Raw genomic sequence first — 26047 nt, forward strand, 5'->3', positions numbered from 1 at the left:
CTGCAATTAGGGTCCAATCGTTTCAAGTTAGCATGCAAGTTTTTTAAAGAGATTTCTTATACGACTCCTGTATTTTTAAAAATAAATAAAATTAAAACGAATTCAAACACGCATCTGTATTTCCATATGTATTTCCAAAAGCGATTGAACTTAAAAACCGATTCAAACACAGATAACGTACCAAAAGTACCGGCAAAATCATCTTCAATTTTTATAATAATAGAGATAAAGATAAAGAAGAGATAATTGGCTGTAATTATTTGAACAAAGCCTGGGATTCTATTCCATTATGTTAAAAAAGTAAGAACTCTGAAATAACTACTGGAGGTGAAATATCGAAGGACATCGACCATGGTCAGTTCGGCCCATGGACTATGCACGGTCACGCACCCTGTCCGACTCGAATTTCGTGTGCTGCAAGTCCAATTCAAACAGCGATTGACGGATCTGTATTTCCAAAAGCAGTTGAACTTAAAAATCGATCGAAACACAGATGATGTATCAAAAGTACTGGTAAAAACATCTTCAATCTACCCTATAATTCACCAACTCATCTTACTCATATCTCATTCTTACACTCTTACATCTTACAGATCCAACGGCTAGGAGCGATTAGATTAGAGCGATCGAACGACTAGGAGCGATTCCCCCGTCAATCTCGCTATTCTCCTCCTCCCGTGAATCGCCCCAATCTCGCCCCTTCCATCGCCACTAGCCGCCCATCGCCCCTTGCCGCCGCCTCACCATCGTCGTCCCTCCGCTCCTTTCCCTCCCCATAACCACCGGCGCCGCCACCGCCCCTCGCGCGCCACCGATCCCGCCGCCGGAGGCCCTCCGACGCCAGGTCGCCGCCCCCTCCTCTCCTTTCCCTCCCCACAACCACCAGCGCCGCCACCGCCCCTCGCGCGCCACCGATCCCCGCCGCCGGACCGCAACCTCCGCTCCTTTCCCTCCCCACAACCACCAGCGCCGCCACCACGCCTCGCGCGCCACCGATCCCCGCCGCCGGAGGCCCTCCCGTCCCACTCCCCGCTGCACGCGGCCAGTTCGCCGTCGCGCGCCGCGACCCGTGCTCCCACACCCCCGCCGCCGGCACGTCCCTGCCCCTCGCCCATCTCTCATCTATCCTCGTCGCCCTTCTCCACACCGCCCCCGATATCCGGCTCGAACTCCGTCGCCGGAACATCGTCCCGCCGTCGCGCCTGCGGTTTTCTCCGCGCCCCCGATCACGGTCTCCTCGGTGCCGGACTCTCCTCCGCGCGCCCACCGGTAAGTTTATGCCTAACGCTAACACAATCTTACTATACAGAAACTATCTTTATTTATACCGTTTCCACAATGCCAATTGCTATGTCGTTTGTTCAGTACGTACAATGCTCAGTATATACAATGTTTCCACGAAGAACAGGTTATGGAATGGGGTGAACTAATACATCCGGATTGGTGAGATCAGGGTGAATGGGCTTTTTTTTTCTGTTTTTTTCCTAGGATGAAAATTTTGGGATGTTTCTCATTAAAGTGGGATGGTTATGTTGAACTATAAATATTATGGAAGCTAGATTGTATCATTGATTTATTCTGGTGTGTACCATTGCTGCTGTGGCAGCAGTTTGCTGGTTACTGGCAGAATAAACTCATAAACTTGTTTGCCTATATGTGCTCAATGATGTACAGTTGACACCATCCTCCCCGGCTCCCCGCCGTCTCCACGCATCCCACCACGTCGCCCCCAGTCTCTACATCGTCAACTGCCTCCGCTCCTCTGCGCGTCACCAATCACCTCCACTCCACCTCGTCAACCGCTTCCCGCGCGCTCACTTGTCTTGGCCTCTTCAACAATGTCTCCCGCCTTGACCTGATTCACCGGAAGGTATCCTCCTCCTCCCCCCCCCCCTCTCCCCCCTTCTCTTTATCCCCCATCTGAAAGAATCAACCAAAATAAAGCAACGAGATGCATCATTCATCATTCCTGTATTTGATTATTTTCCGTTTTAATTTTATGGGCGACTGTCCACCCTTTTTGTTTCCAAAGATTACGCGAGGGCATCTATCCACACTTTTTAGTTGACAAATATCATAGTACATTGAGTTGCACTTCACTGGTTATTTGACCAATAAGTGTATGATATGCTTCTCCATAAGAATGTTGCTGGTCTGCACTGTACTTTATTATCTTACAGTCGATTACTCACCAACAAAGTGATCGGTACAAGTTATCTAACTCTTAAATCAGACAACACCTAGTAGCTTGTTACACATGTCAGTTGTCTTAGCTTAACTAAATCAAGGTTACTTACATGTTCTCCTATGGTCTTTAGTACTGTCATCCATATTCTGATGTAGCTTAACTTTTTTCTTAATATACATGTATTAGTTACAATACATTCCGAAATTTAGTGCGCTGACAAGTCATTCAGAAATTTGGTGCACTGATTTATATGCTTTTCAAGTGTTTCGACGAGGCTATTACTGTGTTTGAGGAGGTTCCTTCATATAGCACCCTAAATTTATTGACGGGATAAAATATTAAGAGGAATCAGTGTTGACTGGCCTTATGAAGAAAATATATATTTGCCCTAAAGAGAGGTCCTGGGTTTTTCATGTTATTGCAACTATGCAACTGATTTCATTTTACAGGTTGAATCATAGGCATTTATTTTGTAAAACAAATAGCTAGTTTTGGACAACGATATTGTAGGTGTGTGTGTTTTATAGTGTGCATGTGTGTTGCAACATAAAAAGTTAAAGTGACAGTAACCATTATTGAGGGTTCAGTTTTCGGTCAATGAGCTTTTTAAAAAACATTTCTTCAGTCAGAGAAAAAAATTGGATTTTCATACAAAATGAGTCCTGCTCCACTAATCGAATTGTAAAATACAAATGCTAGGGAGTCCTGCTCCACTAATTGAATTGTTCTCGGATATTTATTTTGAGCAAAATTAGACAGAAAATAAGTATAGTCGATAGTGATTAATGTGAAAGGGATGATGCTCTCATTTCAGCTGTGATGAATGAAATATCTGATGGCACTATGGCAGGATATTTTAATTTCAGGATTATATTCAACTTTTTTTAAACAGTTTTTTACAATTTGTAATCTGTAGGGCGTAGACTATTCTGATTTACTGGTTGTTATGGTCCATCAAATCTTACAACTTTTTTGTTTACCATAAACTAGCTCCAGTAGTCAGTGATGTCAAATTACCTACTTCAGAACTTTAGGGGTAAAAGGAAGAATACTTATATTGCTCTAATATGTCTGTATCCTTGGTGTTAGCCTATTAGAGTGATTGCACAAATGTATATAAATAATACATTATGTTTATGTGGTTATTGGTCTGCGTCATGATTTTATTTATATTTTACGTTTGCTTTTGATTCAAGCTTACAAATAATCAGCTTACTCAATATAAAACCATTCATATGTGAAATCCTATCCTCCTTAATCAATGCCTTGATAAACTAAACGAAAATCTCGGATGTTCTGAACAGGAGAGTTTATAAAACAAAAGGTGCTGGTGGTTGGAAAAATAGATGATGTTAACATACATCTACTTGCATGGTACTGCCAAAAGATTGATGTATTGTCAATATTTTCATGCATAATGGTGCATGTTTTGCTTTTGAGTTGCTTTCATCTGTCTAAAACAATAATTTTCAGGCATTAGTAACATGATTGGATTTTGTAATCGCATTTTCTTTGATTGCAGGTTTTGGAAATCCTTAACGGGTGACTTTTGAAGTCCAAATTTTTCTTTTCATCCCTGCCACAGGAGGTAGATACTGTGCCGTGGAAGATATATAATCCTCAGCAAGTGATCCTTTGTCTTTTCATAAAAATGTGCAAAAAAGGTGTAGCAAGACAATTTGCCACGATAATTTGTACTAAAATATTGAGCATAATGAGAATATGGCTTGTTGAGCTTTATGGGATTATGGTCTTTGATCGAGTGCTTTCTATAGGTCGTACTGATAGGTCCTCCTGCATGTTATACATGTTGTGCCACCTATGTATTTTCTAAAAGGACCAACATGTGCTATACTCATTCAATATGTTTATGAGCTGTCATTATTGATGTTAGTAAAACTTGGATTGGCAGTTTGCATGGTTTCAAATTAGTATCTAAAGTCTTCATTTTACAGTATAGACCAAATGAAACGGCAATATTTTTTAGTAATCTACACTACACTGGTCAAGGTCACCTGTGACGGGCCCAAACCCTCACCTTTGACGGTTTTGGGCTTGGTCAGTGATCAGTGGTCACTGGTAAGTCCAGTCACCTTTGACGGGTGGCCGGCCGTCAGTGGTGACATCCACCTCTGACGGGCAAGTTAATAGAAGGCCGTCAGAGGTGTTGGTCTAAGCTAGACTAGGGCTTGTTAGGACCCGTCACAGGTGTCTCATCTCTGACGAGCCCCTAAATAAAGGCCCGTCAGAGGTGATGATCTCCGGTATATAGTAGCCGTCACAGGGTGACCCACCTGTGACGGGCCCGAAAGTAAAGGCCCGTCACAGGTGGGTCACCTGTGACGGTCCGACGTTTGCGAGTCCGTCACAGGTGAGGTTACCTGTGACGGATGTTTCTTCCGAACCGTCACTGATGAGTTAATTCCAGAAAAAAAATAAATGCTAAATATTGGCTAGCCTCAGGAATTGCTAGCCATGCCCTCTGAAAAACAGAAACATCACAGGTGCCAGTCACCCCCCCCCTCCATATCACATATTCCCTAACTGCCCAACATCACAGATGCATCACATATCACAGATCCATCACAAAGCAACAATTTACAACATCACATATGCAACAATTTAATTTATTATAGCACACAATTCATACCCCATGAAAGTCCTCAAATGATTACCAAAATTTCTTGTATTCTGTTCGTTGTGAACCTCCACAACCTGTCAATAAGGGAAAAAAAAAGGAGAAAACAGATGAATAGTACAACATAAATCGTAGTTGATCAAATGTGATGACAATTTAGTAAAGTACCATAAATATTGCACATATGAAAGTAAATTACATTGCACTCTATAAAAACATAATTTTTTACATCGCCAGAAATTATAAAAACATCTTTTTTACATCACAATAAATTATCTAGCCAAGTTCATGAGTCTATTTGGCATGAAAACGTCCTTTCTTGTTCATTATTTCTGTAAGAATAAAGGCGCACACTTCGCCTCTGATAGCGGGGGGGTTGATGGGTGAGATCTTGAAGCCAGCTCTACCTTTCTGTTTAATAAATAAGAGGTTAATTAGCACGTTTTGAATAGCAATGTAGATATTGAAATGAGCTTATTCGCCATTAGTAACAACCTCAGGGTCGAAATCTTTCACCTCTCTTAGAAGTGTTGACATGTGGCACACGTGGAAACCACATTGGTCTCCGATCTGTTGTGCGCATGCAAACTTGGTGTCATGATAAAGTTCTTTCTTGCCCTCCTTGTGCCTACCACCCTTTTCCACATATGGGCCCCAAGCCATATTTAAGGCCTTGGTGATTTCACTGAAATCATAATCTTTGGACTTATTGGAGTTAAGGTAGGTAACCCTACTCCACTTAGGTACGATGACTAGGAGAATCCAATGTCGCCTGCGCAGTGGTTATGTAGCGTTAGTACTAAGAACCTTAACTTCAAAAACAATATACACGAAGGGTATTGTCCTCTTACTCTTGGTTGTGTGCGCACATGATGTACTCCTTGTCTTGATGGGCCCATAAACACCGGTTGACATAGTCAACCACCTCAGTGAAGCTCTGTCGTAAATTAACCTCATTCACCATGGATGGATCAAGGAACCCAACCTGATTACCATGGCGACGACTCTCGATCCAACAAAACCTTAAAATATTTACGTATTAGAACTAATTTAATTAGGAGATATAGTCCAGTCATATCACAAGTATAGAAGGTATGCACTTACAAGGAGTAGCATTTTAGAAGACCAGTGTCCAACTTCCGGATCCTGAAAAGGTCGAAGAGGTCATCAAAGCCTATAGTTATATAGGCAGGCGACGATAGGAACGGCTGGTGGTCGTGATGTCCAACTATGGATGACTCCCTCATTTTCCGCTTGGCATTGCTTAGCTCCATGTATTGCTTATGTAGCTCTCGGCAAGCAATACCCATCACAGCTAACACATTGTCCTCCACTAATGGCATGCCTAGCTCAAATTGGGCTGGCGCCCTCACGACCTTCCCCGATTTGCTCACCGGCATCGACGTCGCAGCCTTGCCCCTTTTTGGCTCCGGCGCCAACTCCCCGACCTTCCCCTTGCCGCGTTCACGCTTCTGGCCCTTGACAAGTGGTGAGGAGCTATCGGCCTTTCTTGTGGTCTTTATTGGAGCCAAGCTTTGAGCTATATCTGCCAAGTCCATATCAGCTCCACCGGGAGAATGAGGTACTGACAATGCCGGTCCACGGGGAGCCTCAATTGATAGCTTAGACTTGGGAGGTGTAAGCTCTGTCGGTCGACTTGGACGAGGAGTCATCTTCACAACTATGTCTTCTTTGGGCCATTGTATGAACGTCTTGCGCGCATCGCCCAAAGTCATGATTTCATCATTTGGGGGCACGGGCAGCGGATAGCCTGACCAGGTGTCCTTTACTGTATCGATGGACACCTTGGCATACCCAGCTAGCAGGTCTGCGCCGTGGACCTTGTCTGTAACCGAGGACTTGAAAGCCATGCCCTCAGCGACTTCAGGAGCGAAAGTTGGGTGGACTCTCGCTAGTAGGACACACTGTGCTGCGCCCTGCATAAGGTGAAAGTTTGAATTTAATATTGGAATGTGTAAATGTCTTTTATTAGATATGGATCGGATAACAACAATTACCTCGATGTGGTCCACTGCAGCTAGTGGTGCGATCGGGAGACCAGGGGCCGGCACCTCTGTGGATGCACAACTACTCCTATGCTGTGACGGACTCGCGTCGTGTTGTACACGAGGAGTTGGTTGCACAGCAGGTGTTGTGACTCGGGGTATATTCATGTCGGCGAGGACCTTGTTAACCCTTTCTTCCACCCTTGCATTCATGCTAGCTTCTAGTTCTTGAATGATCTCAACCTTAAGTTCGGCCTTCAAACGAGCGTCCCTCTCTTCCTTGGAGACTTTCCGTTTCCTGTATTGGGAGCTGTACTGAGGGAGTCCATGCTTCCAGGGCACATCGCTACCAATTCCCCGAGTTCGGCTAGGATGTTCTTTGGTTCCGAGCGCCTTTGTGAGGATGTCATCTTCGCGCCTCTTCGGCGCGGACTCAACCTCGCTTTGTGAAGCTTGTTCAGCAACCAAGCCCAACTAGAAAAGAAGATAGTCGTTTATACGAACTTGTACTTTATACGAACGGAAATTAGTTAGGTTAAGTAGTGAACTCACCAGTTTCTGATAGACGACGGCATCACTTTTGTTCTCAAATGTGACAGAGCCGTCCGGGTTGACCTTACCCCTTGCCCGCGCCCAGTTGCGAGCTCTTTGTTCAGGGATGTCTGAAAACGGGGCAGGGACATTCGCTGCTGCAGCGGCTGCATCTTCTTGGGCCCATATTGCCTCCTTGCCGATGTACCCTGCGGTGCCCAGCCGATGCGGGTGCTCATTCCGCTGTTGCAGTACGCGATGTGCCTCGCTTGATTCCCTAAACTCTTGGGTGGTCTTGAGAGAGCAGAATTCCTCCCACACCGCTTCGGTTATTTGAGGGTATTCATCGAACGGCGTATGATTGCCGGGCGGGTTGACAAACTCGGTGAAGAGCTTCGACTTCTAATTCTTCCAAGCTTTGCCCATCTTTTGGAATGCCTTCCGCTTGAGCCTATCCTTTGCTTCGGCTAGAAATGTGAACCATTTCTCCATTGCCGTCCAAGCTCGCTCTTTCTCGGCTTCTGTGACCTTCCCGATATCTTTATGGAGGATCCCAAAGTTCTCACGTGCCGCTAGCCCGCAGCAGTTAGACCATCTTCCAATGACAGTCCTAGGCGCCGTGGGCCTACCACTAGCGTCAACCTCTCTTATAACTTGCACTGTGGTCGGCCATATATTTTGTGACCGCGGATTTCTACTAGACCTACTTGCACTTGTCCCGCCCGACATCGACGTATGTTGTTCCTGCGGCAATTCTGCAGCACAAACAGAAGGCAATATTTGCTAAGGGGTGCTAGCTAAAATTTATGTGGTCATGTGGTGAAAATTTATCCTATAAATTACCATGAATTTCGGGTTGTTGGACCGCCGTTGTCGCGGGATGACCTTCGGCAACTGCCTCTATGGCTGGGTTTGCTTCTTCCTGGATCCTCTCAGGTGTTGGGGAGGACGGGTTTGCGCCGGGCGTTGACATGGTTTAACTTTCGCGAAAAAGATTATAAATTTCCTACCATTAGACTAAATAGCATTAGATCCAATGTAATACGGGGTATACTATGAAAGATATGGCCTCAGTTTTGCTGAGAAATATGCATCAATTACAATCATTTGCATGAAGGGATAAAAAGAGGAAATCAGCTACTAGGAGAAAAAAGCAACCCAAAGAAAATAGAACAAGTATAGTTCATCTGTTCTTATCCATAAAGAAAAGAGCAAGTGCAGGAAATTAGAGCAGTAGCAACAGCATGGCCATATAATAGCAGCAATAAGAGCAGTAGCAGGGCCATATAACATTAGTAGGGGTATATATGCCACAGGGGCAGCAACAGCAGGGGGAGATTCACATAAACAGCAACAGCAGGGTGGAAATTCACATAAACAGCAACAGCAGAGGGAAATTCACATAGACAGCAAGGGTATATAAATCAACAAGTGTAGATAATCTGTTCTTATCCATAAAGAAAATAACAGGTATAGATAGAATGTTATTAAGCAATTCATCCTTGGCCATTTAACAAGAAGTACAGGGGCAACAACAGCAGTGGTATATAAATCATGCATATATTATTGTAGATAAAAAAATAGAACAAGTGTAGTTCATCTGTTCTTATCCATAAAGAAAAGAGCAAGTGCAGGAAATTAGAGCAGTAGCAACAGCATGGCCATATAATAGCAGCAATAAGAGCAGTAGCAGGGCCATATAACAGCAGTAGGGGTATATATGCCACAGGGGCAGCAACAGCAGGGGGAGATTCACATAAACAGCAACAGCAGGGTGGAAATTCACATAAACAGCAACAGCAGAGGGAAATTCACATAGACAGCAAGGGTATATAAATCAACAAGTGTAGATAATCTGTTCTTATCCATAAAGAAAATAACAGGTATAGATAGAATGTTATTAAGCAATTCATCCTTGGCCATTTAACAAGAAGTACAGGGGCAACAACAGCAGTGGTATATAAATCATGCATATATTATTGTAGATAAAAAAATGAACAAGTGCAGAAAATCTGTTCTTATGCATAAAAAAAAGTGCAAGTGCACAAAATCTGTTCTTATGCATAAAAAAAGAACAAGTGTAGAGGTATATAACCACTGAATCAATCATGCAAATTAAAAAAACAGCAGCAGCAAGGGTACAGAATTTGCATGATTGACATAAAACAGCAGCAGGAGGAGTATATATGCCACAGGGGTAGCACCAGCAGGGGCAAATTAACTAAAACAACATGTCTAGATATACTCCTCTTATCAATCCAAATGGCACTTAAATCCACATTCAAGTTGCACTTAACTAACAGTTGCAACCATAGGCAGCAGCATGGGCAAACATAGACAGCAAGGGCAAACATAGACAGCAGCAGTTGCACTTAAATCCACATTCAAGATTCACTTATTGAGCAATTCATCACTTATTGAGCCACAACAGGGGCAAAAAGAAGAATAGATAAAAAAATGAACAAGTGTAGATAATCTGTTCTTATTGAGCAATTCATCACTGGCCATTTAAAAAGGAACACATTGGGCAGCAGAAGCAGAAGCAGAAACAAGGAACAGGTGTATTAACAAGTAGCCCACAATAACAGCAGTAGCAGGGGTGTAGATAAAAAAGGAGACAGTACTACTAACTTCATGTAAACAGCAATTCATCCATTCAATTCAAGCAAGTCTAGATAATAAAACAGCCCACAATCATTGTGGCAGCAGCAGCAAGGGTATATAAATCATGTATATAAACAACAATTCATACAATTGACCTATTCATAGACAAAAAGGGTATATAAATCAACAAGTTTAGATAATCTGCAAAGTTCCTTAATCATCAAATAATGACAGAAAACAAAATGCATGGAGAATTTTGGTATCTAGGTCGGTTCCGTCCATGGACTACACTGGCCTATCCACCAAAATTCCCCATGCATTTTGTATTCTGTGATGGTTTGATAACCTCGGAACTACATTAAATCTGCGGCCAATCTATCAATTCTTCCCTTGTAACTAGATTTCAAACCCTACACCTAATAAAGGTCCTTAATTATCAAAGAATTATAGAAAACAAAATGCATTGAAAATTTTGGTGTGTAGGTCGGTTCCGTCCGTGGACTACACTGACCAAACCACCAAAATTCCCCATGCATTTTGTATTTTGTGATGGTTTGATAACCCTTAACTAGCTAGCTTAATAAACTATTTCTAGCTAGCTACCCTACCTAGCTAGAAACACTATTGCCAATCTATCAATCCATCCTTTTTCAGCTAAATGTAAACATGATCCACAAAATTCAATAGGTCTAGCAAAAGGGAACAAAACAACATATATAGCAGTACACACTCCATGAATGGTTATATGTCCAAATGGCACTTAAATCCACATCCAAGTTGCAAACTAGCTACACATTCAAGTTTTAACTAACAGTTGCAACCATAGGCAGTAGCATGGGCAAACATAGACAGCAAGGGGCAAGTGTAGATAATAAAACAGCCCACAATAATTTATGTGGCAGCAGCAGTAGGGGTATATAAATCATGTATATAAACAACAATTCAACTATTCATAGACAACAAGGGTATATAAATCAATAAGTGTAGATAATCTGTTCTTATCCATAAAGAAAAGAACATCCACTGCAGCAAAATTCATGCTAAGATCCTCTATTGATGCTAAGATTCACTGCACCAAAATCATGTATATAAAATCTAGCCCCTACATTCATCCAAAACATCCACAGACAACAAATCACATTTAATTCATCTATACAGCAGCACCAATAATCGAAACAACAAATCACATTTCATTCATCTAAACAATGCAATTCATCCATCGGAAAAAAGGAGGAATGGGGGAGGGTGGCGGCATACTTGGAGAAGCGGCGTACTTGGAGACGGAGGCGCAGGCCGTAGTCGTCCTGGATCCTGGTGGCGGCGGCGGAGAGGCAGTGGCGAAGAGTTCGAGGCGGTCGGCGGTGGTCAGGGATCCCGGCGTCGGGGAGGTCGGGGTCGGGGAGGTCGGGGAAGTCGATGGACGGACGGCGGAGAGGACGACCGGCGGCGAGGGCGGCGGTGGAGGCGGCGGCGGAGAGGGCGGAGATGGCGGCAGAGAGGGCAGCGGAGATGGTGGCGGAGAGGGAGGAGGAGAGGTTGAGGCGGCGACGGTGGAGATGGCGGTGGAGAGGACGGCGGAGATGGCGGCAGAGAGGGCAGCGGAGATGGCGGCGGAGAGGGCGGAGGAGAGGTTGAGGCGGCGACGGTGGAGATGGCGGTGCAGAGGACGGCGGCGGTCGAGAGAGTGAGTGAGGAGGCGGCGGTGGAGAGGGAGGCGGCGAGGGCGGCGGAGAGGGCGGAGATGGCGGCAGAGAGGGCGGCGGCGAGGAGGGCGGTGGAGAGGTCGAGGCGGCGGCGAGGAGGGTCTGGATCGAGAGAGAGAGAGGCGAGGCGGCGGTCGAGAGAGTGAGTGAGTGAGAGTGGGTGCCGGATCTGGATCGATCTAGAAGATGTCCAACCCTAGGTCAACCCTAGTCAAACTCACCTGTGACGGGCGCCAACTATGTGGCCGTCACAGGTGAGGTCACCTGTGACGGGCGCCAACCGTGGAGCCGTCACAGGTAAGACCACCTGTGACGGGCCCAACACTCTGGGCCGTCACAGGTGAGGTCACCTGTGACGGCCCTACAGATAGAGCCCGTCACAGGTGAGTTTGCCTAGAGCAATTTTATTTTATTTTATTTCACTTAGTTCTTTTATTTTCCTTAACATATTTTCACATACACTACATATTTTTTTATACTTAATTATTTTTTCACTAACAGTAGTAATTGCACTTCATTATTATACTACTTTAATTATTTTATTTCCAATGCTTATACTTGCTTAATTATTTTATTTCACTTCTAGTGGGTGCTTCACTTAATTATTTTATTTGACTATTTCATAAGCAATATACTATTGATCATTGCGAACATATTAGAGTCATACAGATAACAGACATGTAGACATAAACTACGTACATAAATTACAAAAATAATCCTTCCTCATGGTCGACACGTGCATATTGAACTTCATCTTCTTCTTCCTCCTCTTCTAGAGGTATTTCTTGACCTATGCCGTGGACGTGCTGGTTGTAATCAGCCTCGTCTGCAATGTTGTCCAATCCAACAATTCTCCTTTTCCCTTCACGAACAACATGTAGTTTCTTGTTACACGGGTCAACTATGTAGAACACTTGAACAACTTGTTTGGCGAGAACGAACGGTTCATCCTTGTACGCGTTGTTAGCCAAGTTGACAGTGGTGAAACCTTCATTGTCAACTTTTACATTGCGAAGATCGACCCATCGACAACGAAACAACGGGACTTTGAACTTCAAGTAATCTAGCTCCAATATTTGCTCAACTTTACCATAGTATTGATCACGACGACCACCGTCACTAGCAGCCTCGATGCGTAACCCACTGTTCTGCACTGTGCATTTGCTGTCTTGCTTTACCGTGTGAAAGGTGTATCCATTTATGTCATATCCTTGCTAGGTGGTGGCACTCCATTCAGGACCCTGTGACAACCACTGAAGTGTTTCACTAGACAAGTTCTGCAACCTGGCAATTCGGTTCTTCAGCCACTCGTTGAAAGAAGACATGTGCTTATTCCTGACCCAACTCTCTGATCGGCCTGGGTTCTCTTGTCGGATAACTGCAAGGTGTTCGTCAACGTACGGCACCACCTCAGTCATATGCTGTAGTACCGTGAAATGAGCTTTATCGTACACCTTCCGATCCAACCTAATAGTCTTTCTTCCAACAGTACCAACACCGTCAAGCCTCCCTTCGTGATGAGATCGTGGTAATCCAATTGAAGATGTTTCTGACATGTAGTCCACACAAAATTCGATGGCCTCTTCGGTGGTGTAACTCTCGATGATACTCCCCTCGGGGTGTGAACGGTTCCGTGCATAACCCTTAAGGATCCCCAGGTACCTTTCGCAAGGATACATCTGCGTCATGAATGCTGGACCACAGCACTTTGTTTGCCTCACAAGGTGCACCGGAAGATGTTCCATTATGTCAAAGAAAGTTGGAGGAAAGTACATCTCAAGATGACATAGGGTTCTCACAAGTTCTGCCTGTAGTTCATCTAGTCCCTCGGGATCAATGATCTTCTGGACGATTGCATGGAAGAAGGAACAGAACCGCTGGATCGTGTGTCGCACCTTAGGAGGCAAAATATTCCTTATTGCAACGGGCAACAGCTGTGTGATAAGAACGTGGCAATCATGCGACTTCATTCCAACCAACTTAAGATCTTGCAGTGAAACGAGCCTACTGATTCTTGATGAGTAACCAGATGGAACCTTTATACCACTCAAACATGTTAGCAAATCAATCTTCTCTTCTTTCGAGAGAGTGTAGCAGGCTGGAGGAAGGTAAACCCTGCCGGATTCCGTGGTTATGGGATGTAGCTCCGACCGAACACCCATATCTTCCAGATCTCGTCGGGCGTTGAGACCATCCTTTGTAGTACCTGGGTTAAGCAGTAATCCCATTAAACTCTCGCATACATTCTTCTCGACATGCATCAAATCTATGCAGTGGCGAACTTCAAGATCCTTCCAGTATGGTAGTCTCCAAAATATTGACTTCTTTTTCCACATGCTCCTCTCTTTTGTCTTTTGTTTTTCCACATGCTCCTCTGTTTTTTCCTTCGATGTGCTCTTCTCTTTTCGCTTTCCAACTTTCCTCTTTTTTCCAAACTCGTTGGTTATTCTCATCACTAAGTTGTGCACCTCTGTCCCTGTTAGCTCTGTCGGGGGTCCGGCTGTATCTCTGTGTCCATTGAAATTTTTTCTCATATTCCTATACGGGTGATACCTTGGGAGAAATCTCCTGTGACCCATGTAGACCGTCTTGTGTGAATGCTTCAACCATTTGCTTCTTGTTTCCTCCATACACTCCGAACACGCCCATTTCCCTTTCACAGTTTGGCCAGAAAGGTTGCCAAGGGCCGGATAATCGTTGATGGTACAAAACAGCATCGCATGGAGGTTGAAATACTCTTGTGCATATGCGTCCCATGTTCGTGTGCCCTCATTCCATAGCCTTTCGAAGTCATCGATTATCGGTTCAAGGAACACATCGATATCGTTGCCAGGTTGTCTCGGTCCTTGAATGAGCATGGCAAGCATAATATACTTTCTTTTGAAACACAACCAGGGAGGAAGGTTATAGTTAACAAGCAGAACTGGCCATGTACTGTGACGACTGCTCAAATCACCAAAAGGATTAATGCCGTCCGTACACATTGCGAAACGCATGTTTCTTGGGTCATTTGAGAATTCCTGGTAAATCCTATCGATTGTCCTCCACTGTACTGAATCTGCTGGGTGCCTCAGCATAGTATCGACTTTCCGTTCTTCGGCATGCCAGCGCACAAGCTTAGCTTGTTCCTTGTTCGCAAACATTCTCTTCATGCGCTCCGCAATTGGGAGATACCACACCACCTTTGCTGGGCCTCCCCTCTTTGACTTACTTCCTTCACCTTCACTCTTTACTCGTTTGTATCTTGATGCCCCACAGATAGGGCAGACATCCAAGTCAGCGTATTCCTTGTAATACAAAATGCAGTCGTTCGGACATGCATGAATTCTTCTGACCTCCAGGCCCAACGGACATAATACTTGCTTCGCTTCATATGTCGTCTAAGGTAAATTGTTCCCCTCTGGCAACAGATCCTTTAACAGCTCAAGGAGTTCTGTAAAACTCTTGTCCGACCAGCCATTACTAGCCTTAAGCTTCATGAGTTCCAACACGCATGACAACTTGCTGTGCTTCGACTTGCATCCATCATACAACGGCATGTGGCAATCTTCCACCAACTTACTAAACTTCTCATAATCTTTGTCGTTGTCCTCTGCGTCTTCAATGTCATGCAACATTGTAGATAGACATTGAGTGTCCAAATCTATGGTCTCTCCACCTAAAGGAGAAGGTACGAACATGCCTTCTCGAGCTGCGGCGGTGTTCTCTACATCCTGATCCAACACTTCTTCAGCTGCGACATCAGGCGCCTCTTGCTCTCCATGCTTGGTCCAGCAGGTATATTTCTTCATGAATCCATTCATTATCAAATGAGCATGCACTTCATCCTTGTCTTCGATCATCTGTTCATTCTTACAGTCCCTACATGGGCACAACATGTGCATGCTCATCCTACTTTTTCTGTCATTATCCGCAAATGTGACAAATTCAGTGACCCCCTCTCTATACTCGGTAGACAAACGATGCGCATAGTACATCCATCTACGATCCATCTGAAATCAACAACATACGAAGAAAAATAAATGATGATCAATATGTTGAGAATGAATGGAGAATAATGTGTTTTTTACCTTGAATTTTAGCAAAAAATCGCCCTCCTTGCCCTCCCAACCGATTTGTGAACAGTACAATGGTCGGGATGGAAAGCAGTTGGCAGTTTGGGGGGTATTTATAGACCCAACACACCTCAAACGGGTTAGATAAAAAAAGCCCGTCAAAGGTATTGCTCATACCTTTGACGGGCTTCTATTCAACGGCCCGTCACTGGTATCCGCTCACTTGTGACGGGCCAGAAATGAAAGCCGTCACAGGTGGCGGCCCATCACCTCTGACGGCTTCTAATGTATCGGCCCGTCACAGGTGAGGGGATACCAGTGACGGGTTGGAAGCAAAACTCGTCACTGGTATACCTCTGACGGGTTTTCCTTTCGGCCCGTCACAGGTGAGGGGATACCTGTGACGGTCCGCGGCCGGATGGCTCACCGGTGACGTTATCCCGTCTGACCCGTCAGAGGTAATGGTCACTAGTGACCAAATCGTTTGCCCGTCACAGGTATCCCGTCAGAGGTGTGAGGATCTGGCGTAGTGCTATTAGATGGTTACCATCAAGCTTTTGGAAAATGTGTTGATGTGCATGTACTGTAAAGCTAACTATGTTCATTAATCTCACAACTTGTGAATTAGGTAGCTATGGACGGAAATTGCCCTGCCAATGGAGCGCGAATTACGTTGGGTGATATAACCAATAAACCAACAGGTGTTGTCAAATGGACATTTATATATAATAATATTGAGACATACATAGTATTTATTTTGTTCATTTTTTTGAAACAAAAATCACAGGTAATAATTTGATAGACAGGCATGATAAAATATGCGATCAAACAAGAGAAGATAGTGGAGAGCAAACAGTGTGCCGTACTGATGGTACTAGAGTGTCTACCTGTCAACTTTCTGGCCAACACAAACGAGAAGAGGAGCAAATATATGCGTGACTGGCGTGCCAGAAAAAAGGCTGAGTTAAGTGGTTTAAGCAAGGTGGTAACACCACTCACTCCATTACAAGCAGCAAATGTTCATGTACTGTCAGTACACAGTGAGTGTGAGGTACACAACTCATCTTGCCGAACTTAGTGACAGACAGAAGAGAGAAGAGAAGAGCAAATATGTGCGCCAATGGCGTGCAAGGAAAAAGGCTGGGACAGGTGGTGTTAGTGAGCATGTAACATCTAGCACTTTAGTGCAATCCACAATTGTTTCTCCACTAGAACAGAGCGATTGTAATAAGGTCCACATAACTCAACTTACTCAAAGTGATGGAAATGGACTATTTACAACGCTATTGCAGGAACCAACCATTGCATATTCTCAGCATATTGAGAGTTGTGTGCTGCAGACAATTGAACTTTCCGACCAACAAAAGAGAGACCAGAATAGCAAATATATGCATGGATGGTGTGCAAGGAAAAGGGATGAGTTAAGTGGTGTTGGCAGTACTGTATCATCTGGCGATCCAATGCAATTAGCAACTATTTCACCTTCAATTCAAATTGAAGGCGATGATTTTCAAAAAACTCAGCTTACAGAATCGAGTGACAAACAAAAGAGAGAAGAAAGGAACAAATATCAACCTGAATGGCGTGCAAGGAAGAAGGCCAAGTTAAGTGGTACCGGTAATGTTACATCTGACAGTCCAGTGCTAGCAACAACTACTTCACCTTCGGAACTTAGTGAAGGGGGTGAGGTCGGGCAATCTGCAATCTCTAGCACAGAAAAGAAAGAAGAAAGGAATAGAAAGCAACGTGAGTACCGTGAGAGGAAGAAGGCTGAGTCAAAAAGGGTTAGTGAAGATGATGCTACACCGATTGTACTAGATAAGAAAAATATTGATCCAGATGATCCAATCGATTGGCTTCATAGAAATGATATGTATAAACGACAGAAAAAGAAGAGTGAATCCGAGATCGTTGAGCAAAACCAATAATCACCCTTCTCAGGTGAACACAACTTGTCGGGTTTGATAATTTTGTGTTTGTTTGTTGCTGCATACCCAATATTGTTTACAATCCCATAGAATGTAATGAATTCTTCTTTTTAACTAGATAGAATTATGCAATGTCATACTACACAAATACCAAATGTTCATGAGGCCATTCCAGATAACGACTACGTTGAATTCGATCGTTCATTATTCGAGCCTGCAAATGAAGGTGGTGTCGACGACAGTGAGAACTCAACAATCATTATCTCATTTAATTCATTATATATACTAACAAAATTTTGAGCATATGCATAATGAACCATCATTCCACAGGTTGTGTTGAGGACGCACAAGTTTTGGAGGACGATGGATACGAGTCATATCGTGTTGGTGTTAGTGGCGTTAACGGGATTGGTACTGATGATCCACACGATCGTGTGTACCATAAACTACCGAAGACACACCATCTCTTAAAAAAAGTGCCTGATTGCAAACACTGCCATGCGATAAGGTTTCAATTTGAGTCTCCTGGGTTTTGTTGTAGGGAGGGAAAGATAAATGTTAAGATTCCCGTAGTGCCTGATGAGTTAATACGGTTGTTTACCAGTGTCACGCCCGGAAATTCACTAGTAATTTCCGAACTTATTTGTGCATAAAACCCTCGTCCAGGAATCAGCCGAGGTACACAAACTGACAATTTAATATACAAATCCATCATAATAATAACATTACATACTTACAGAAGAAAAGAAAACAACAGCGGAATTAACGGTCTAGCGATGGCTTCAGCTCCACTCCCACTGGCAGCTTAACTGGGGTATAAGCCAAACGTTTTCTCCTTCTGGATCCTTTTCTTCAACTGAGGTTGATTGATTATTGCAAGGTAAGCAAATGACATACTCAACAAGCCACACAGCAAATATGCAAGTGCACAAGGATACCAAAGAATGACATAATATAGGCTCATTCGCAAAAGCAGCATTTAGCAAAGATTTAAGAGTAGTGAAACAGTAGAGTAATTTCATCATTAATTTTAATCAACACTAAACAACACGCCCATGCTGCTCAGGCCCAACCATTATGAATAACCATACCCGGCTGTACAGATCTAACTCTAAACCAGGAGCTAAGTAAATTATTACCAGTTATAGCATCAATAATTATTTGTGAGAAGTGTGAGACTAATCACGAAAAACATTGCTCAACCCGCCCATGACCGCGGGCACGGCTATTCGAATAGTTTTACTCTGAGCCAGAGGTGTACCACTGTACCCACAAGACACAGCCTCAACATCATGTCTACCATGCGTCGCGATACTGGAAAGTACCCGAATAGAGGCTGTGACAATACCCTCTGCACAACAACTCCCCACAGTGCACCATTTCTGGATCATAATCACCCCCTCTATAAATATAACCAGAGGTATGGACTCCCCAGCGACCCCCACGGACTTCTCGCCGCTTCTCAGTCTGGCACCCCGTAATGAATCATGCTATACAAAAGGTAAAGCCGTTGCCCACGCTGGCTTATGGTTGGTACGGTTAATGTCTCACAACAGTAGCTCGCGAACCGGTCCTTAATTGTCATGAGCACGACCTTCAAAACCATGTGCTCACAACCCACCATTGACAAGTTTTAATTATCAATTAATTATCATAACACGATTAACCATCGTGAGCTACCATTAAATATAATCATAAATAATAATGTAGTATGATTCATCCCATTAATGAGCCAATGTTTCTAAGCATGGCTAAGCAATTATATATACCCATATGGGACTTCATGGTGCCCGGGCTCCAAGGTATAAAACACAAATTCTCTCAAATTTTTAAAAATTTTCAAATTGTGAGTATATACCTAGGTATATGAAATTGATTCATACAAATACCTAACAACAAAACAACTCAAACTCAACTTTATTTCACAATTCATTATTATATGCCTAACGAATTATATGTTTGGATGTTATATACCTAGAACCAAAATCTAACAAAAAAAAAAGTTCAAACTTGTTTGAACTTGTTAGTAAAAAAGTTAATGTTCATATCTAAACATTTTAAAAAAATTCATACTCATTCAAATTGGGTATATACTCAATTTGAATCTTGGAGCCCATACTCCATGTAGCACCAGTTAATTTACTATATATATATATATATATATATATATATATATATATATATATATATATATATATATATATATATATATAGCTTTTAGCTGAACTAAACCAATATATAAAGTTCAAGTTAATCAATTTGTTACCCAAGGTATCAAGAAATAGAGTAATCAATGCAAATTGGCCATAACAAAGTCATATGTTCACACCACCAGGTGACATTCGAAAATAAATGCACAGTTGAAATAAATAGAGAATTTAAATATAGGATCAACATGCTCAAAGGAATTGTGTTTGGGATCTGTGTGACTTGCCTTGCAATAATCGGTCTTCAATTAATCTTCTTGAACACTTCCGACGCACTCGCGAACCTTCGCAACGACGGAAACGACAAGCTAACACGCAAAACGGAGAAAAAGACTAACAAAAACCAAATAAACAGTACATAAAAGTAAACAACATGTAGATCATGATTTTAGATGAATTATGAGACTTGAACAGCCTCATTCCGATTTCATATAAATTAATTACGAATTTTACAAGATTTAATTCCAATTAAACCTATTAAAAAATACTATTCCAAATTAATTAAACCATTTACAAATGATTTATAACTGAGAGAAAAGATTAAAACAACCTCCGGAAAAGATTAGATTATATTTGGTAGATGACATATATTAAAAAGAAATAATATGCCATTGAAAAGAAAGAACGGATAGAAGTCTCACCGAACCAAAGCGATCGGAGAGGAAGGGATTATGACAACGTTCCGGCAGCAACACACGGAGATGACAACGCTAGACCAACCACGGATTAGATTATATTGGATTAAGACCCTAGGGATAAACTACACTGGTGAACGACATAGGAGCGGCGGTTGCCGGCGAGCCATGACACAGTAATGCAAATGGGGGCACCGGGAGGTAGAGAAGGCGACGGCGATTCTTACCAACACTTACGTGATGACGGACAGCGACGGAAGATAGCCGGCGACGAGACCGAGATGGCGGCGAGGTACTGTCCACGGAGGCGACGGTTTTTCGGTGACCTTCGGCGACAATGGAGGGGTGGCCAGGCTTCACTTCGCAGCTGCGAATCCAATGGAGGCGGCGGCGAAGCTTGGCGATAACGGGAGGAGCAGCAGAGCCTCGCCGGAGATCAAAACACAGCGGCGAGCTTCGGGTTGATGGCGACAACGGGCTTCCCGGGGTCTTCGGCGCAAGGGAACCGGCTGCCGGGCTTGCTCTTGACCTTGCGGAGCCGAGAGAGGTGGCGGCACAGGAGGGTGACGGCCGAGGCGGCTGCTAGGGGCGGCTGGAGCGGCTGCCGGCGGCGGAGAGAGAAGGCGAACCCGGGGACGGCGCTACAAGCGACGGCAGAGAGAGGGAGAGGTAGCGGCCGAAAGAGGAGAGGGAGGGGACTCTATTTATAGCCATGGGAGAGAGAGATCGGGCTTGGAACGCAAGGAATCGCGCCGGGAAAACCTAGGGTTTGGTGGAGAGATAAACTCGAAAACGAATCCAAATTCGCGTCGAATTCAAAGGAATAAAACCGGATTTTTAGGGGAAGAGATAGAGGAGGATAAGAGAAATATTTCCCCTCAACTAATTTTGAAATAACACGAGAGAGGAGACCGGATTTGGAGGAGAAAAACTGAGCCAACTCGGTCTCAGTTCGGCTGGCCTGAGGTTGAAGATGAACCGTTGCGAGGGACGTAAAGCAGACTTTCTCTGTGAGCTTCCTTTACTAGACCGGATTGAAGGAGGGACCTAAAATGGACTTCTGAGGAGAGATAAGGCCAGCCGAAAGGAAGGGAGAATGGGCCGAGGACTGAAGGTGAACTTTTCCAGTTTCAGCCCGAAAAGGAAAAGGGGATTTAATTTACTTTTCCAATTAAATTAATCACTGAAATGATCTTTGAATTGTTAAAAATACTTCCAATGCTCGAATAATTTCAAGAAAAATCTTAACAGTACTTGAACACTATAAATATTTAAAAAAATTATAAGAAGACCATTTAATGATTAATTTAATATGTGATTAATTACTGAAATGTTCTTTGTATGATTAAAATTAGGAATTGAGCTCTGAAAAATCCGAGAAAATTCCAGAGAGTATAATTAACCATGGAGAATTTAATAAAAATTAAATCCATCCATGCTTTATATTTAGGAAATTTTATTTCCCACATTTAACTTCACTTGTAAATTAATGAACATTTAATATAAATTCTAAAAATAATTTATTAAATAATTTATAAATCCTAGAACGAAAATCAGGATGTGACAACCAGTCAGGTGCATAATGATGTAAAGTATTTCAGAAAGCACATACGGTAGTTTAGCTCTCATTTCTCATTCACGAGACTTGGAGTGACCCTTGACCAACGAGTCAGCACTGCAGCGGGTACTGGTGTGTATACATTTCGTGTACACGGTGCGTTGTACCATCGCCTGGACAATTTGGTTCCAGGTTCTCAAGGTCCTCGCCATATGCAGCTTTACTTTTATGATACAGAAGATGCTGATGCATTGGCTCATAGGGTTCAGAGGTCTCCTGACCTTGATATTAACCTTGTCCGAGTCATTCTAGCTATTTTGGCCAAGAACTCATACGTACAGACCTTCAACAGAGTCGGATCCATGCCTAATTTAGATGACTACATGATTAAGCTCAACACCAATGTAACACCTGACCAATGAAGATATAATGCTCCCACGGCCTCGCAGGTTGCTGCTATCTGGTTAGAGGGGGATGATCCAGTGAGAACCTTTGATAGACATGTCTTGGTACGTGCTAAAGGTGATAAGCCCAGTTATATCAAAGCATACCATGGTTGTTATGATCCTTTGGCATATCCTTTATTTAACCCTAATGGGGAGACTGGGTGGAAACTGAAAATGCCGTACGAGGATCCCAACCAGATTCCGTGTGATGTGGAAATGGATGAAACATGCGAGGTGCTGACTTTTGGTAATGTATGTACTAACGAAGAAAACACTTTTGATGATCTTCCGGGTACGTACACTTGTGGTTTTTGTCGAATAATTTCTAAAGTTTATGCCCTTCTACATTGTTTATTTATATTAATATGTAAGTTTGGATGCAGAGAATGAGGTTGTTGACAACTATCTAGACAATGAAGATAATAATGACGATAGTAGCAAATCTGGCAAAAGGAAAAGGGACAAGTTTGTCACAGCGAGGGAGTACTATTGCTTTAGGCTACAGGTTAGAAGGGGACTTCTAAACATCATCTTGTTTGGAGGACGACTTTTCCAACAATGGGTTGTTGACATGTACATCAAAATCGAGTCTATGAGACTCGATTGGTACTCAAAACCTGCGAACCAAAAAAAGATTCGGGCTGAGCTATACCAGGTAAATGATATAACATATTTCCACAACTATTGACATTGTCTCCCATCCAAGATTCAACGGACAAGTTATTTTATCATGGTATTATTTAATGATTGCAGGGCGTGGTTGACGTGCTTTCTTCTGGAGAGACAAGTGGTTCGGCGGTTGGCAAGAAGGTTGTGCTACCTCGCTCTTTTCCTAAAGGTGATCGCGACATGCAGTGAAGGTTTCTCAATGCGATGGCTCTTGTCCAACGTTTTGGGAGGCCAGATTACTTCATCACAATGATCTGTAACCCATACTAGGATGAGATAATGGAAAATCTCGAACCTGTCCAGTTACTGCAAGATCGACCAGACCTTGTCGCAAGAGTTTTCAGGGCTAAGCTGCGAGACATGCTGGATCTATTTGTGAAGAAAAAATATTTTGGAGAGGTTCAGGCTTATGCGCACGTCACTGAGTTTCAGAAGAGGGGACTACCACATGAACACATCATATTGATCATGAAGTCAGGCAGTAAATTGACAACCCCAGATGAGTACGATAAAATGATTTGCGCGGAGATACCAGACAAGGCCAAATACCCTGAGCTACATCGTCTTGTCATCAAGCATATGCTGCACGGACCATGCGGTGCATTGAACAAGAATTGTGCTTGTATGGTGGATGGAGAGTGTCGCTTCGACTTTCCTCGACAGTTCAATCAGGCAACACAACAAGGGAAGGACTTGTACCCTTTGTACAGGAGGCGAGATGACGGATGGCGTGTCAAGATTAGAGGTGTTGAGTTAGACAACAGGTGGGTGGTCCCATATAATCCAGGACTGCTTATGCGGTATAACTGTCACATCAATGTTGAAGCTTGTGCAAGCATCAAATCTATGAAGTACCTATATAAGTATGTGTATAAAGGACACGACTGTGCATCTTTCTCAGTTGATCCATCTGGGGAAATAAATGAGATACAACAGTAAAGAAATGCCAGATATGTGACACCACCAGAGGCTATATATAGGATGCTTGGTTTCCCACTGTTCAGTATCTATCCAGCTGTTTTGCAGCTCCAACTTCATCTTCCTAACATGCAGTATGTCACGTATAATGAGGATGGTAATCTTGAGGATGTTGTCAATCGACCATCTTCTTCTAGGACAACTCTTACGGAGTATTTTAAAATGAATCAAGTAGACCCAGAAGCAAGGAAATTGCTATACAAGGAGTTCCCTGAACATTATCGTTGGATAACCGGACAGAATGTGTGGCAGAAAAGGAAAACGAAGAGAGGCCAAGTTGGACGGGTTGTGTACGCTCACCCTGGAGAAGGAGAGAGATACTACTTGAGAGTTCCTCTCAACCATGTGCGAGGTGCTACCTCGTTTGAAGATTTGAGGACAGTGTCAGGTACAACGTACTCTACATTTAGAGAGGCATGCGAGAAGAGAGGGCTTGTGGAGACGGACAAGTCACATGACGATTGTTTGAATGAGGCATCCATTTTCCAAATGCCATCTGCTCTGCGTCAGTTATTTGCAACCATACTGGTATTTTGCGAAGTCACCAATATCCGTGCATTATGGGACAATCACAAGGCTGCAATGTCTTAAGATTACAGCCGAGGGAACACTAACCCTGCAGCAGTAGAGCAGATGGTGCTACGAGACATACGTGATTTGCTTCATTCCATGGGGAAGGATATCACGGAGTATGGTCTTCCCGAGATCAGTGATATAGGTATTTTTTTGTTATACTGGCACATATTTTTTATTAATTTACATTCGCACCACCCACCAATAGTTTCATTATGCATATTTTTGTTTTCACTAATCAGGTGAACGTACCAACGACGTAATGACAGAGATTATAGAGGAACTTAATGTGCCAGTGGACCAAGACCATCTAGACATACACATCCCTTAATGATGAGCAGCGTGCAGGATTTGATGAGATCATTGATCATGTAACTAATAAGAAGAGCCAGATATTTTTTATCGATGGCCCAGGTGGCACTGGCAAAACGTTTATGTACAAGACGCTTCTTGCTAGAGTGCGATCCGAGGGATTAATAGCCATTGCAACTGTGACGTCTGGTATAGCAGCGTCGATTTTGCCCAGAGGACGTACTGCACACTCGAGATTCAAAATCCCTATTAAGATTGCTCACAACAGCATGTGCAACTTCACGAAGCAAAGTGGCACCGCGGAATTGCTTCGCATGGCGTCCTTAATTATTTGGGATGAAGCTGCAATGACGAAGCGTCAAGCTGTTGAGACACTTGATAGGTCTCTTCAAGACATTATGGGTAGTTTATTGCCATTTAGAGGCAAGGTTGTTGTTTTTGGTGGTGACTTCAGACAGGTTTTTCCCGTGGTTACACGTGGGACAAGGGCCCAGATAATTGATGCAACATTGCAGAGATCGTATTTATGGTAAAATATTAGGAAGATACGATTGTCGCGTAACATGAGGGCTCAATCCGATCCATGGTTTTCGGAATATCTCCTTAGAATTGGAAATGAAACTGAAAACACTATCAGAGATGATTACGTTCGCTTGCCTGATGATATTGTGATTGCTTATGGGGATAGTGAGGATTCAGTACATGAATTGATTAATCATGTGTTTCCCTCGCTTGATGATGAAAAGAATGCAAGCTTTGCATCTTTTATGAGCACACGCGCCATTCTATCCACTAAAAATGATTATGTGGACAAGCTGAATGCGAATATGATTGATAGATTTCTAGGGCAGGCCAATGTTTATCATAGCTTTGACTCTGTTGATGATGACCCTCACAATAGCTATCCTCAGGATTACCCTAACTCTATCACTCCAAATGGTCTCCCACCACACGAGCTGATAGTAAAAATCAATTGTCTTGTGATTCTTCTTCGCAACCTTGATCCTAATAATGGG

General features: G+C 43.3%; 1 long non-coding RNA gene across 1 annotated transcript; it reads left to right on the top strand.

Moving 5' to 3' along the window:
* The first annotated feature begins 704 nt into the window (after positions 1–704).
* On the top strand, positions 705–3928 carry LOC136353881 (uncharacterized). Its single transcript, XR_010737385.1, has 3 exons — positions 705–1269; positions 1675–1870; positions 3711–3928. It is a non-coding gene; the product is annotated as an uncharacterized lncRNA (long non-coding RNA).
* The last annotated feature ends 22119 nt before the right edge of the window (positions 3929–26047 follow it).

This window comes from Oryza sativa, chromosome 11 (assembly GCF_034140825.1).
Source record: "Oryza sativa Japonica Group chromosome 11, ASM3414082v1".
Taxonomy (NCBI): Eukaryota; Viridiplantae; Streptophyta; class Magnoliopsida; order Poales; family Poaceae; genus Oryza; species Oryza sativa.